This window comes from Grus americana, chromosome 3, assembly GCF_028858705.1.
Source record: "Grus americana isolate bGruAme1 chromosome 3, bGruAme1.mat, whole genome shotgun sequence".
Classification (NCBI taxonomy): domain Eukaryota; kingdom Metazoa; phylum Chordata; class Aves; order Gruiformes; family Gruidae; genus Grus; species Grus americana.
The window spans coordinates 93,985,629-94,000,737 of NC_072854.1; the positions used below are offsets into that span (position 1 = coordinate 93,985,629).

General features: G+C 39.6%; 1 long non-coding RNA gene across 7 annotated transcripts in view; it reads left to right on the forward strand.

The window, feature by feature from the left end:
* Window positions 1–15,109, forward strand: part of LOC129205198 (uncharacterized) — a 234,219-nt gene that overhangs the window by 176,536 nt on the left and 42,574 nt on the right. For 6 of the 7 annotated variants that reach the window (XR_008576648.1, XR_008576644.1, XR_008576646.1 and 3 more), the window contains 3 exons: window positions 8,750–8,822; window positions 9,407–9,591; window positions 12,137–12,238. This is a non-coding gene — a long non-coding RNA (uncharacterized LOC129205198). The remainder of the gene's footprint in view (window positions 1–8,749; window positions 8,823–9,406; window positions 9,592–12,136; window positions 12,239–15,109) is intronic. The other variant, XR_008576645.1, reaches the window with a different exon arrangement.

Sequence of the window (15,109 nt, forward strand, 5' to 3'; positions counted from 1 at the left end):
TTCTCATATGGCATTATTTCCTCCACAGATACAGTGGTTTATGCATGTGTCTGGGAATTGTGTTTCTCTTTGATTTATTAACTAAGTACGAAGTTTTTGTCCTCTTATTGCTATCTTTGTTCACGCAAGTCTTGGCACGTTTCAGCAATTCTAGCTACGGCTCATTTCGGTCTGTTTTCTTTTGAGCCTTGTTTGTTTCACCTAATTACTTTTGCAGTAACTATTTTTAGGTTTTCAACATTCATTTTTACTGAGGTAGTTTATTCTTTATGTGTTTTTATATCCTGGTTGGTCTCTCAAGTGTAGTTTCTCAGCTGCGTGCATTTAGTTTGTTCTTGAGTAATGACAGGAGACCTTTGTGAAAGGAATGAAAATATAAACATATGGGTGGTGTGTGAGTGGCATCTGAATGATGTGAGTGAGTAGAATATACCTGTAAGTGTGGTGGGCAACACAGGTGAATATCTGTATTTAGATCTTGCTGCTATGAACTCTTGGTCCTACATCTTAACAAGAGACTGGGCTGGAGGCTTCCTTGAGAATCGTTGTAAGCCTACTTTTTCTTACTGTTAATGTAAGAGAATGCCAAAATGTAAGAGAAACACATAATTCTATTCCTGTCCCAAAAAGATGGTTTCATAGCTTGATTTCCTAATGGGTGTGTGAAATGAATTCTTCTATTGGCTCTTAGATCTATCACTGTTACTTTTCAGTTCCTAAAACTTCCCACTTTTGTCTCCTGCAAAGAGAATAAAACATCTAAAGAGCCAATTAATGATATTCACAGCCAGCCAAACCCCAGAGTTGTTTTCCCACAGCTCCCTCGAAATGCCAGTAATGGCACTACACTTAGCAATTGTGTAGGTTTTGTTTGTTAATATCAATAAAGCACTTCAAGAATCTTGTGCAATAAATGACAGATATGATATCTGAAGGAAGACATAAAACAATTTGTGCCTTAGCAACATGATTGGGATCTGGATTCTGAGCCCAGCTTACTCCAATACAGTTCAGGGTGTTTGTGGCCAGGCGTTGATTCAGACTTGTCTTTTTCATCAAGAGGACACCGGGCAAATATCATTTATTATGCGTGGGCCTTGCTTCTCCTGCGAACCCACAGTCACTGCAAACTTTGGTGGCTGAGGAAAGTTAGTGAATCAAAGCAGTAATAACTCCTTAGACAAAGCTTTTGTGTATATACATGTGTGCGTATATATAGGGAGAGTATATACTCATAGAAACCACCAACATACTGGCTTGCGAACATGAAATTTCAGATAGCCAAGCATACAACTCTTATCAACTCAACTGTTGGTTTGAATCTGAATCCCACTAAACATTATTCATATATTAATCTTACTTTTTTTTAGAGGAAAATTTCTGATGTATTTGTAGCTTCCACTATCTGTTAGACATTTTTCAAATACGAAACCTGTTCCCTCAAAGAACATCCAGTATAAAGAACCCAAAGGCCATGGAAATGAAAAGCAAAACGCATATACTCAGAGAAAAAAAACCTTAACTGGTGAGTTCCTAAACTGACTTTCCCTTGGCTGAAACTGTCTCTAAGTAGAGCTTGGTGGCTGCCAAGAGCCCTAAGTCATTGAGAGGCAGAATGACTCAGGTGCTGCATTAGAGTGATGCAGAGGGCACCAAACCCGCTGTATGTGAATAGCACCCTTTCGATGTCTGCTTATCAGCTTCCTGGTAAACAGAAACAGAGCGTGTTGCTTTTATCACCTGAATGTGCGTGTGAAGTTGTTAACACTTGCAATTAATAAAAAATATTTTCCACAATTTTTTAGCGGTAGGCCAAACTGCTAATTATGCCTAGAGGCCTCTTACGTAATGTACCAGGCAAAGAGAAAACTGGAATGATCAGAGAAAGAGGCTGCTAGAAAAGGATTTCTACAGGTGATTAACCTAATGAGCACCAGGATTTTCGTATAAACTGTTAGCTACTTCTGGTGTTAGTACCTGAAGCTCACAAGTCTGATTCTTGCAGTTCTGCTCCTGCATCTCACACATGGGGGTTTTTTAATGTTAGGCGGCATTTTTACTTCTTTTTATTTTTGCTTAGCTTACTTCATTTCAAAATGACAGTAGTATTTACTTACCTTACAGAGTTACTGTGAGTCTTAATTAAGCATCCCTAGAGCAGCTTGGAGAGAGCTGGACAAAAGCTGCTGTTGAGGTAACAGCAATTTTTTGGGACTGAACAGTGTCGAGCAGCATGGGGTATTTCATGTCCCACCTCTTACCTGCTGCTGTGTCAGACAAAGGGATGAGATATTAGCTTGGTAGATTCAGAGGTAACTAGTAAAACTGGACACATTTTCAGACTCTCTTTTTGATAAATAGGAACTTGGCAAAATTCATTTGGAGAGGTCAAAACTATGCATGTATTTGGCTCTAACCGGAAGATTCACGCATCATTAAAAAAAAATAGAGAATGTCCATTAAAAAAAAAAAAAGGCAAGAGCATCTCCCTTAGTCCTTTTCACAACTGAACTATTTTCTCTTGTAAATGACAACCTGTTTTATTTCAACAATTTAAAAAGCATGATTTGACTTTTTAGTTTGAAACAATGTTTTTCATTTTAACATTAATATTGTCTGCCATGAACATGGATCAAAACTATCAGTTGTATGTCTGTATGAACTGTAAATGAATGTCATACCTTTGTGAATTCAGAGCATGAGAGAGGCTTCACCCTCGGATTTATATATCCTTTCTAGCAGGTGGAAATAAAAATAACCTCACGAGGGGCTAACAGTTTGTTAGTACACTAGATGAACCCAAGATAATCAGCAGTTGGAAGGAAGATAAAGTAGTGGTTACATGACCATGTAAATCTTATGCAGCTCCAAAAGTAGCAGGCTCACCCCCATCCCCGTCACCAGTGCTGGATGTCATTGTCACCTTTTCTCTTGTGCCTCAGTCAACGTTGTGCAGCCCCATGGTGATCGGAGTGGGGAACAGCTCCACTGACCTCTGGTTTTCATTTACAGGTTTCTTTCACCTGAATTCATTACTCGGTGTGGTTTTCCATCCAGCTGGATGAAGGGAGGAGGTTGGATCAGGTGGGCAGTAGTCATGTCCTCCTTTTCAGCAAAAGTCTGGACCAGTGGTGGTCCAAATAGTCAGTATAACCATCATATAAAATATTTCCTGATTAAGTTTCTCATTAAAGACATTCACGGACAAAGGAGGGAGTTTCATATGAAGGGAAGCCCACAGTGAATTGGGGATATAAAATGAAGCATGTGTCTATCAACGTCATCTGTTTTGGTTTTTGGTTTTGGTTTGGTTTGGTTTTTTTCTTTTTGCCTAAATGTGACTTGTATTAAGGGTATCTTCAAGGTGACTTATGAATCACAGAGCTATAGAATGGTTTGGGTTGGAAGGGGCCTTTAAAGGTCATCTAGTCCAATCCCCCTGCAATGAGCAGGGACATCTTCAACTAGATCAAGTTGCTAAGAGCCCTGTCCAGTCTGACCTTGAATGTTTCCAGGGATGGGGCATCTACCACCTCTTTGGGCAACCTATTCCAGTGTTTCACCATCCTCGTTGTAAAAAATTGCTTCCTCATATCTAGTGTAAATCTACCCACTTTTAGTTTAAAGCCATTATCTCTTGTCCTATTGCAACAGGCCCTGCTAAGAAGTTTATCCCTATCTTTCTTATAGGCCCCCTTTAAGTACTGGAAGGCAGCAATAAGGTGTCCCCAGAGTCTTCTCTTCTCCAGAATGAACAACCTCAACTCTCTCAGCCTGTCTTCATAGTAGAAAGAGAGCAAGATGTCCTCCCCTTTGGGTGTGGTAATTCATAAATCACATGCTGTCTTCCTACAAGCTCTGTGAGATAACTCAGGATCTGGTAAGATGAGGTTTCTGCATAGAGAAGACTCAGCTTTGACCACAGGTCCTGGTGGCATATGACACAACCATAGAAAATGTCCATGAATGTTGACGATCTCTAAAAAAAAAAAAACCAAACCCAACCTATATTAAAAGTAGGCTCATTAAAATATTATTGATGCATATTTGTAGTAATATACTTGTATATAATACCTTTATAACATTATGCATTTGAGCAGTTAATTTTACTTTAAAACAAATAAATGGATTTTTCAAGTGGGCTGGAGAATACGAAAATGGCACATTTTAGCTGAATGTAGTGTTTCAGGCTTAAATCAAAATTAAACATTTCAGAAAAAAGCAGTGCCATATCAGTCCTTCCAGCTCAATTGCCAAAGTATATGATCTGGAGGAAAACAACCAAAATAATAAGGATCGTAATAAGTAATCATCTGAGGGGTTTTTTGCCCAAGTTATGCTCTGCTCAGGGCAGACCGGCAGTCTTTTCACAATCTTGCAAAGTCACATTGATATTGGAGAAAATAATGAAAAACCCCACTTTGTTTCTTGGAAAATTGTAACTGGGAGGATTTAGTGTTATTTAGGATCAGTAGAAAAGCAAGGGAATAAACTGATTGCATGCTTTGCTTGAAAATAGAGATTTAAATTCATATGTCCTTTGTCTTGAGCCTTACAAAGCTTATTGAGTCACTGAGATTTAAGCACACCCCCATCCTTTTTTTTTTTTTGTTAGCTGCAGGTCTTTTGATCTTGCTGTGACAGAAGAATTTGTTCTAGAGTGAGAGGCAGATGTAGAAAGAGGAAAGACAAAATGGAAGCAATATGTCATTAAGTGAATGATTCCATAAAATTTAATGGAGATGTCAGGATTAATCAAAAGAAGACAGAAAATATGGAGAAAATCAGAGTCACTGTCTAATAGTTAGATAATGAAAAATTACAAAGCATCTGTTACGAAAGTAAAGCACCTTCAATTTTCTGAAAAAGAGAAATTGGGTTCCAAATGCTAAGACCACCAAACACTCCTCTAATTTAGAGGCCAACAAGTAAGAATAACAACTGTGTTATGAAAAGTCAGTTGGAGCTGTGAAAACTGAATTATTTGAAATGTTTGTAGTTTAAAATAAGATTTTCAAAGGACTTCAAGCTTAACTAAGCCTTTGGTTCACACCGCCTTTGATAGGAGAATGGCATTTTGAAGGAGGCACATATCAGGTATCTTTCACAGCTATGGGCTATGAGTTACTCTTTGCGTGGTCTGTCCTCCATGGTGTAAGGGGTTGTACACAGAAGCACTTCCCGTAGGGCTGCCTTGGACAGCAAATTGTTATTGGGGTTCCTGGTTGCACTGGGAGTGAAACAGGAAACATTTAGCATCATTTGGAGGATGCAGAATATTTTGTTCTCTCCCTCCACATAGGCAGGTGCCCTATGTGTGGAGTAAACAAAACTCTCCTCCTATCTGCTTATCAGCCCCACATACACCTACCTGGCTCCTGAGATGGTGTGCTTGCCACACCATGCCACGACTTTCCCAAATACCAGGCAGTAAATCAGATCGCTTTTATGTAGCTGCAGTATTCTAAAGGCAAAAAAAGAAGTGGGAAAGAGTACAATATGATGTCTGGATGATATCATGTTCCCTTCTTATTGCCTGAGCAACAGTGTAAGAGTAAAGCACACTGTAGCACCAGTAACTCAGGTAATTTTTATAAGGCTTGAGCACACGAATAAGATTACATTCCTCATGTAATAATACTGATGTCAGAGAGGCTATCACAGAAAACAGGTTTTCAGTTTTGCAAGACTAGCTCCAGAAAGCAAAAATATGGATAGGCATGGATAGTCTCAACTGGAAGGGACCAGAAACTCTGGAGTAATACGAATTAAAATAACTTCTGCCCTAGTAATCAGCCAGCCAGGTGTCACTACTAACACAGAACGGGACACTCATGCAGAAATAATATCTAAGAGAGAAAGAAAATCCGGAAAAAAGCTCCTGCATGGTCTTTGCAAAGAAAGGGTTTTCTGACAGCTGCACTCTCTCTGCCTTCATTAGGGAGTATATAATTGATGTAATAAGAATAATCTATTTGTTTGCATCCTAGAGAGGATTGATGAGTGGCACTGTGTTAATAAAGGCAAGAAAAGCAAGCCACCAAACCACAAGCTGCTGCAGGGATTGTCTCCCGCACAGCTCCTGGTGGAGCTGCAGCCTGCTGGGAGCAGCAGGGAACCCCGGGAAGGGGGTTCTGTTAGTGAGCATGAAGTCAGGCTTCACATGACAATATTGCTCTCTTTTCATCCAATTATAGTCAGTAAGATCATTGGGGCTACAGACGTTTGAAGACAGAGCTGGTATTTTGACTTGTTCAGGGAGAAAATTATTCTCGACTTACACTTCCATTCCTGTCAGGTCATCTGAGTTATTCTGCACTGGCAGTGATGTAAGTGATAGAAGGACTGGACTCCGAGTCTATGAGCAACATTTTTGGAATATTCCTCCTGTATTAACTTCAGAACAGCCTCACGCTTGTAAGCAGCCTCACCCAAGCTTGCTCCAGAATTCCAGGCAACAAACATAAATTGTCCCCTTTGCTAGTGTAGTACTTTTTGTTTGAGGTTCTCAAAGAGCTCTGCAAAGCTTAGAAAGTTTCACAACTTTAAGTATTACCCCTCTTAATGCTTCAGAAAACTGGGAGAAAAAAAAATGTAAGTCAACATACTCAGAGCTATCCATTGTTTTTGATTACTGTTTTTGTGTTTTGTTTGGGGATTTTTTTTTTTTTTTTTTTTTTTTTTTTTTTTTGTATACCAAACAGAGCTAGCTGAGGCCCGGTTACCCTTCCCCACTGCAGGATCACTGGGAGACCTCAGCACGTGCCCAGTTCTGCATGCTGCGGCCCTTCCTTGTGTGCCCAGCCTGTGATGCACGCAAGCTGGTTGTTCTGAGGTGCTGAGTCCTTAATCGTCTCAATGGGATTCAAGAGCGCTCAGGCTTCTACGCGAACAGATGAACGAGTCGTTTGTAGCCACTTCAAGGTGGTACCCCGGAGCTCCTTGCTCTGGCTTTTGTGGATGAGATTTCTTGAAGGGAAAGGTTGAGAGCTTACTGGGTCAACAGAACAAGCTGGAAACATGTAGGTTTAACCTGAGTACTGGTAACACATGAAGTAATACAGATTCCTGCAAGTTTTGTTCTAATCGTACTGCTGGAAAACTGGCAGTGAGACAGAAGCTGATCTCAAACCCAAGGTTTGGTGTGGGTCCCTACAATGTGCTCTTAAATGCAAAATGTTTCCAGGGCTGCTGCAACATCTGTGCTTGGTATAACAGAGCTATTTATTTCTCCAGTCTACTTGGGCTCTTCCCTGGCTACCCATTCCTAACCTAGGCTAAAAAATAACTTATTGGCCAGCTAATCTTGTGAACAGCAATTTATTTTAGTGATGTCATTTCATTTTCATGCCATCATGACTGAGTTTGCAATCTGTTTTAGGGAATATTAGCATTATCCTCCACCCTCCTTATACAGGAAGATCCTAATATTCCTTCATTGACGCACCACCTTTGGGCACTGTAATCATCATTTTACAGTCCTGGTCACCATACCAGGTTTAAAAAAAAAAAAAATTATTAATAGAGTAGGTCTGTTTTATTCAAGGACATGTTCTCATTGCAGGACTAATGTGAACAGACTAAGATAAGAATTGCATTTTGCTTAAGGAGTCAAGGAGAAATTAACATCCATACCTCATGCTTTCCTGATATTCGGGTCTCATTGTGCCCATGGATATCATGTGCTCTGATACCCACTGATCCTGCTAAGTCGTAGAGTCTGAGTATGTGTGCTCGAGTCACTGCATAGATGAGGTTTCATATCAGTCTGGACTTAGTTTGGCTGGGGTTTCCTTTTCAATTCTTTTTTTTTTTTTAACTTTTATTTATTAATTTGCTCCTTTGCCTCATCTATAAATGGTCATAATTTTCTGTTATTATTGGTTAATATCTGTGCTGGTTTGGGCTGGGGCAGAGTTAATTTTCTTCACAGTAGCTGGTGCAGGGCTGTGTTTTGGATTTGTGCTGGAAACAGTGCTGATAACACAGGGATGTTTTCGTTACTGCTGAGCAGTGCTCACACAGAGCCAAGGGCTTTGCTGCCTCTCACCCCACCCCACCAGCGGGATGGCTGGGGGTGCACAAGGAGTTGGGAGGGGACACAGCTGGGACCCCAACTGACCAAAGGGATATCCCATACCATATGATGTCATGCTCAGCATATAAAGCTGGGGGAAGGAGAAGGAAGGGGGGGACATTTTGAGTGATGGTGTTTGTCTTCCCAATCACCGTTACACGTGATGGAGCCCTGCTTTCCTGGGGATGGCTGAACACCTGCCTGCCCATGGGAAGTGGTGAATGAATTCCTGGTTTTGCTTTGCTTGTGTGCGCGGCTTTTGCTTTACCTGTTAAACTATCTTTGTCTGAACCCATGAGTTTTCTCACTTTTACTCTTCCGATTCTCTCCCTCATCCCACTGAGGGGGTGGGGGGGTGAGTGAGCAGCTGCGTAGTGCTTAGTTGCCAGCTGGGGTTAAATCATGACAATATCAAGTATGAAAACACATTTGAATTTCTTGATGGGAGAAATACAATTGCTATATGTGATTTTGCTTTCACTAAATGATGCCAAACCACTGGTATATAGGAAGAGTTTAAGTGGAAGTCAAACTGACTGCTGTAGAACAGCATTGCTTTAGGGCAATATTGTTATAGCTCAAATAAATTGGCATCTTCATATGGTCGTGATGCCCACTGAGACTGAAACTATTTGCAAAGAGCTAACTAAAAATTTCTTGTTCTGCTTTCAGACTGTGCTGGTATTGCCAGAACTGTTTGCATTTGCGCATTCACCTACCATCTCACTGAATTTATCAAGTTCAGGTAAAAAGTGGTGCAGTCATTTTTGCTGTGTTATGGCTGCACAATATTTGATTCGTCTAACATTCTACTGTCTAAGGCAGGGCAGTGAAAGTGAATCAACTGGATATTTTGTAGATATGGAGGATTCATAGGATTTGATGATTTGATGCTAACTGGGTTCTCTTTCTTTCTTTGCCCATTTGATACATACTGGGTTACTTGTTGGTGTATGTGTCTTATCTCAGATGGTAGCTACTAGCAATTAGCCTTTCCCTGGCTGAGATTACTGACCTTAGAAATGGAGCAGTGCAATTCACTGAGCAGGTGAAAAATAAGTTTGCTGACAACCATTTTTGGTTGTGATAACCACAGACCAAACGGAGATGCCCCAGTCCCACTGCAAGGTAATTTGCTTCCGGCCTTAGAGCTTGCTGAGTTTTTCAAATGTCAAAGAAAGTGAAGAATAAAGCTGTGTTAGTCTCCAAAAGCATGATGTTATTGGGATTGTTAAAATTGCTACTGCTATGTGCTGTTAGTGAGGTAGATACACACGTTTGTGACTTATGCCATGTACTCTTACCACAATCAATCTGCATTTCTTACAGCATTCCACTCTTAGGAATTTCTACATGACTGTGGAATAATAAAACACCTCTTTCTTGGTAAAAGATGCTCTGAAGACATGTGCTAGGGGATACTGCTGGTGCAATGGCAGGAGTAAGTGCTTCTCCATGATCAGATCTTCTCTGTGCAACAGAGCTGTGGGACTCCTTGGCAAAAGATGTTGCAGGTACAAGGAATTTTCTTGGGCTCAATGGAAGATGGGAGAGGAACTTGGTGGAGATATTAATTGATGGTTGCTAAATAAACAAACCACAAAATTCATGGACAAGCAGAAAGTATATTAGAGTAGAAAGTATCATACTTGCTTGTCCTGGTCTCGCTTTTCCTAGGTTTCCACTAGTGAGTGCTACTGAAGACAGAAGACTGGGCTAAATGTGCTCTGCAGCCAGGATACAGTTTTACGTTCCTTCGAGCTCCCACCAGGCCCTGTCCCGCTCAATACCCCAATCTTGCCCCATCCAATCTACGTTTTAGAGTTCTGCAACTTTTCCAGCATAGGAATTTCCTAAACCAGCCACTGTATTTGGCTTTTCTGGTAACCTGTAATGTTTAATTCCAGCTGTTCCAAGCACCATACAAGGAGAGCCTTGAATGTCCATAAGGACACACCATACCAATATTATATCACACTTTATTTAGCGGAGGGACCTTTCTTTCCCTTTCTGCTCTTGTTTCAACCATATCAGTATGCCATTGTTTTGGGTTTTATCCATCCACGTAGTTAGTGTCTTCAGCCATTTTTTTTGCCCTTTGTTTTGGGAATTCTCTAAGAACTTGCTGTTGCTACTTCACAACTGCACACCAAACACCATTATTTTCCCCATAGTTATGACTTCTGAATTTCATCTTGAATCTGTGGACAACTCATCTATTTTTTAAATGCTTTTGAGAAAAAAAAAAAGGAAATTATTCTGTCATCAAAATACATTTGATTAGTTTTGGCACTTGTAAATCACTGATCTTCATTCACATTGCAAACATACTGCTAGAGCTGCAATGGCTAGAAATTAATATTCTAGACAAAGTTTGTACGGGAGTGTAGGGTTACATAAGTTACATGTTAAGATTGAGGCACACAAGCAAGTTGCAAGAAGCTTAATATTGGTATAATAAATGGTCTTAAGAATCAGGTACTGTGTCAACCCACAGAAGTGATATATAGAGATATAGAGTCTGACAGTTTTATTTACCAGGACAAACATTTTTACCAAATATGACTATTTTATATCAAAGAAATTCTTAGCATGGGTAAGAGGGCAGAATGATGTCTCTATCCTGGCCTGGAATGTGCAGCCATAACTTTGGTGAATATTTGGAACGTGCAAGTAATCACATTGATGTCAGTAGCTCTTCAAAATGAATAAGGTTGAACAGATCAGTTCTTAGACTCATAACAGCCTCCCAGTGTGCTGCTCACATCCTCTGTACTTAAAACATCACCTTTGCATGTGGCCTGCTGGGTCCATTAAAGTAGTGAGTTGAAGCAAATAGAGCTGAAGCCAAAGGGCTAGAAGAGAGAAGACTGAGAAGAAAGGCATTTGAAGACATGGGAGGAGGTTAGTTCTACCTCCTGAAGAGTTCATGCTAACTTTGAGTCCTACTTCTTTTAAAGGGTTCAAGGTCTAAAGTCCTCTTTGTAGCACACTAACTAGCATGTTGTGCGTGTTCTAAGAAATCAGTCTGTGGCTGTAACAGTGCCTTTCCTGCCATCTCCAGACTGGTCCTTCACGCTCATCTTAAACGCATATTCATATCTGCTGTCTTTGATTTTCACACGTGCACAACAGTTTTGCCGCCTGCATGGTCCTTTATTTATAAAGGCTTGTTGCTGAGATATGTGTTTGGGTGCAGAGGTTCCTTGAAAATATCCTGGGCGAAGTGCATGTTCCAGCGCTTAGGCGCAGTATAGGGAATAGGGAAAACTGCCTCTAGGATGCTGAGGAAGAAGGATTTGTCGTAGCTTGTGTTGTTAACTATAAATTTGTATATACCATTTTTATTTCTTATATATATAAATTATACAAACGTAATATATTCAATTTTCCACTCACATAGGAGAAGAAAAAAAAGAAAAAGCTATACATCAGATGGCACAAGAAAGACGGGAAGAAAAAAAATTAAAATAATAAATTATAGATATGGTTGGGCTTTGTAAAACACTTTGTATTTAGGTTGCTGTTGGAAGGCAGAAATCATTGTCCAGAACCAATAAATAGCAGGTAGCAAGGATCACATTTTCTTTACATTCTAATTAATATTTCAAACAAGCAGCTGAGATGCATGTTCTCTGTAACCAACTGGCTGTCGTGTTTTGAGAGCTCTCTGATGAGATGAAAGATGTAAGGATCTAAGGGAGTTCATCTGAGTTATACCATCACTAGCCTATCCTATCAGTCATTGGTATGATCAATTATTTGTGTTGAGGTACCACATTAAGGCCCTAATTTTAATAGGAGCTCAGTAGGTATTACTGATTACACAAGACCACTCTGGTCCCCAAAAGCTCAGAGTTTGAATGCACAGACAGAAAAAACATAGAGAGGAAATGAGCACACGGAGTTAAAATGAGCTGAGGCAATTATATTTTCCATGCTAGTCAGAGAGATATGAATGGAATCCAGAATTTTAATTTCATAGTCCTATGACTTAGGTATAAGACAACACATGTTTGTGAACGGTGCTTGCTCATGATACTGTTACTCTTGTGAAAGTGTTTTCAGAAGCAGCGATGACTTGAAAGACAACAGAGAAGACCCCAAGAATGCTCCCTGGCTGCCCCTGAGAAGCTTCAGAGTTACATCCATCATGCACATGTATAAACTGTTTTTCTCAGTGCTGATTTTTGTTCTTGCCTGGGAAGGTTTAGATAGAAACAAGGAGATTTACCTGACATGCAATAATGGAGATAGACAGTAAGGCTCATCCTCCGCAAAAAGGCCAGTATTTAACAGCGTGTGTTGAAAATAAACATTTTAAATCAACAGGTTAATATAATTTCTGCGAGAGTAGTAAATAAGCTATGGAGTTTTGTAAACAGCTTATGTTAATATCTAATAACTCTTGAAAAAGAAAAAAAAATCTAAATTGCTGGAGGGCAGCCATTTATATACTTTATATATGTTAAAAGAGGAAAAGAAGATATGCCAGCAAACAGTAGACCACTTAGGCTGATTCAGTGATGGGTAAGTTAATGGAATAATTAATTTGGGACTTTATTACTGAGGTAATATAAATAATATCAGGCAACTTAGCTTTGTGCAAAGTAGGCCTTGTCAAACAAACTTTTAATCTTTTTCGGCAAGATTACGGGTCAGGTTAATGAAAACAACTTTGTTGATACAGTGAATTTGTTGGATTTCTCCAAGGAATTTGATTTAGTACCACATGGCATCTTGCAGGGGAAAAAAAATATATGGAATGAACAGGACACACTTTAAGTGGATTAAAACTCTCTCACTAGCAGAGCTGGAAATGCAATAGTTAGTAAAGATTATCAGCAAGCAAAAGCTTTACTAGTAAAATAATCTATAGGTGCGACTCTACTCCTTTTGTTTGATTGTTTTCTTATATCTTCCTGGTGAAATTCACCAGCGGTACGGCGCCTGTAGAAAGACACAATCCTGAGAATACTCTTAAATTTCATAACTTCTCTGAATTACTCTGACATGACACAGAAGGTGAGATTCAATTAATAATAATTTAAAAAAAAAAAAAATTCAGGTGCCATTTTAAGTATCCTAAGGAATTGGATTCAGCTTCCTGGGACCGGTAGATATGACACAGGATATATGAGAAACTCAAACCTTTCCAGAAGAGCAGCTTGGGCCATGTGGGATGTCTCCTAGCAATCTGAACAGGACTGCACACCCATGTTTAGGCAAGCAAATCCTACCAGAACTAATGTCTGTCAGCTGGATGTTTCTCTCCCGAACCACAGCTCCTACTTACAGCTTCCGATACAGCAGTTGCAATCCAAGAGGAGGAGGTCACTAGCACCTAGTGATGCCTGAGGTGGACTCTTGAAATTTTCAGTGCGCCCTGTGTTAAGTTTACTACTTGCTAGGAAGACAATACCCAGTGTTTGCCAGAGCCTTTGAAATCACTTAACTACACAACCTTTAAAGAAGAGCCAAAAAAAAAAAAAAAAAAAAAAAAAGACTGGGAAAAGTCTTCTCATGTGAACTTCAAGAAGTTTAATCTATTTCGTTTATCAAAGAGAAGATTGAAGGATTACCTGGTTATTTTGTAGAGGTCCTTAGACATGGAAAGCTATGATAATGAGAAGATTTGCAGTCTTGCAGACAGAGATATAATGAAATCCAATTTGCTGGAAGTCAGACAAATTCAAGCTTGAAATAAAACACACTTTTGAACACTAAGGTTAATTAAACATTGGAAGAATTTCCATGGAGGGGGTGATAGATTTGCTATTGCCTAGAGTCTTTCAGGCAAAATTTTAGTTTTGGACACCCTTTAGTCCGGTCTCTAGGAAAAAAAAATCCATGGCCTCTGTGCAAAAATTTTCAAACTAGATGGTCATAGTGGTCCTTTCTGACTACAGAGCACATGAATTTACAAACAGAAGGAAATGGGCTGTACTCTTAGAAGAGAACCTATACTATTGAAAATTTGTCCCATCTGAGAAATATTGGAACCACTACAACAAAATCCTTCCTTGGAGGAATGTATGACTATTCTCTCAGCACGCATTTTTTTAAATTGCCTCAGTAGAAGTCAACATGGCATACTGCTCCTCTTCTTGATAAGCATAAACTTGGAGACAAGTAGAGATAACGTCATTTGAATAACAATCTCAGGCAATGGAGTAAACACCTTTTCCCCTATATTTGACTGCACGCTCAAGCATCAGCTTTTACTGACTGTTGATTTCTTCCCTTCCACATTCATATCGCTGTTCAGAAAATGCATTTTCCCCTCTTGGGCAAATTATCTCCCATAATTATCTTCATTCCCAGGCATTCCTGCTGTTTCCAGGAATACAAAAAAAAAAAAAAAAGCCAAATATCTTGGTAGTCCTTCATTCTTGAACAACAAAGTCAGAGGAAATTACTTCAGAGATCAGAGGAAATTGCCCCAGAAATCATGCTGATGTGAATATCCATACTGTAAGGCTATGGGTCTGAGGGAGAGACATCAGTTGTAAAGAACAGGGTTCAGGAAGAAATCCTGGATGGATTCCCCTGAGAAGCAATAGGTATGACTTACTGTGAAAACTACAGTGGGAGATAATGATGAACTTACTAAAGACATGAAGATACAAAAAGAGGAAGGAAGAATTTCTGTGTGGGGCCGCAATTCTTGTTTGTCCTTTTATCCTTATCAGTTGACTCATTCTTGCTTCTTGGCCAGTAAGAAGACAAGAGAGGTTCTTGTATCTAGATTTGGATTTCAGATCTGGGTTTGTATAACAAGTTCTTTCCAGTGGTGTGGACATTCAGTTATGGTGATACAGTTCACTGTTGTACCATGGGGATGACTTATGACTGAAAGCTAGATTTAAATTTGGACCTCATATGACTCCTGAAGAAAATACAAACCACTTCTGATTTTGCATTTTAAACATCTTCTCTTTCACCATATGCCTTTGATTGAAAACTGGGTTTTATGAATATATGTATATAGTTTCTTTAAATGGATTGAAGGAAATTGATAGTGGAAGGCTG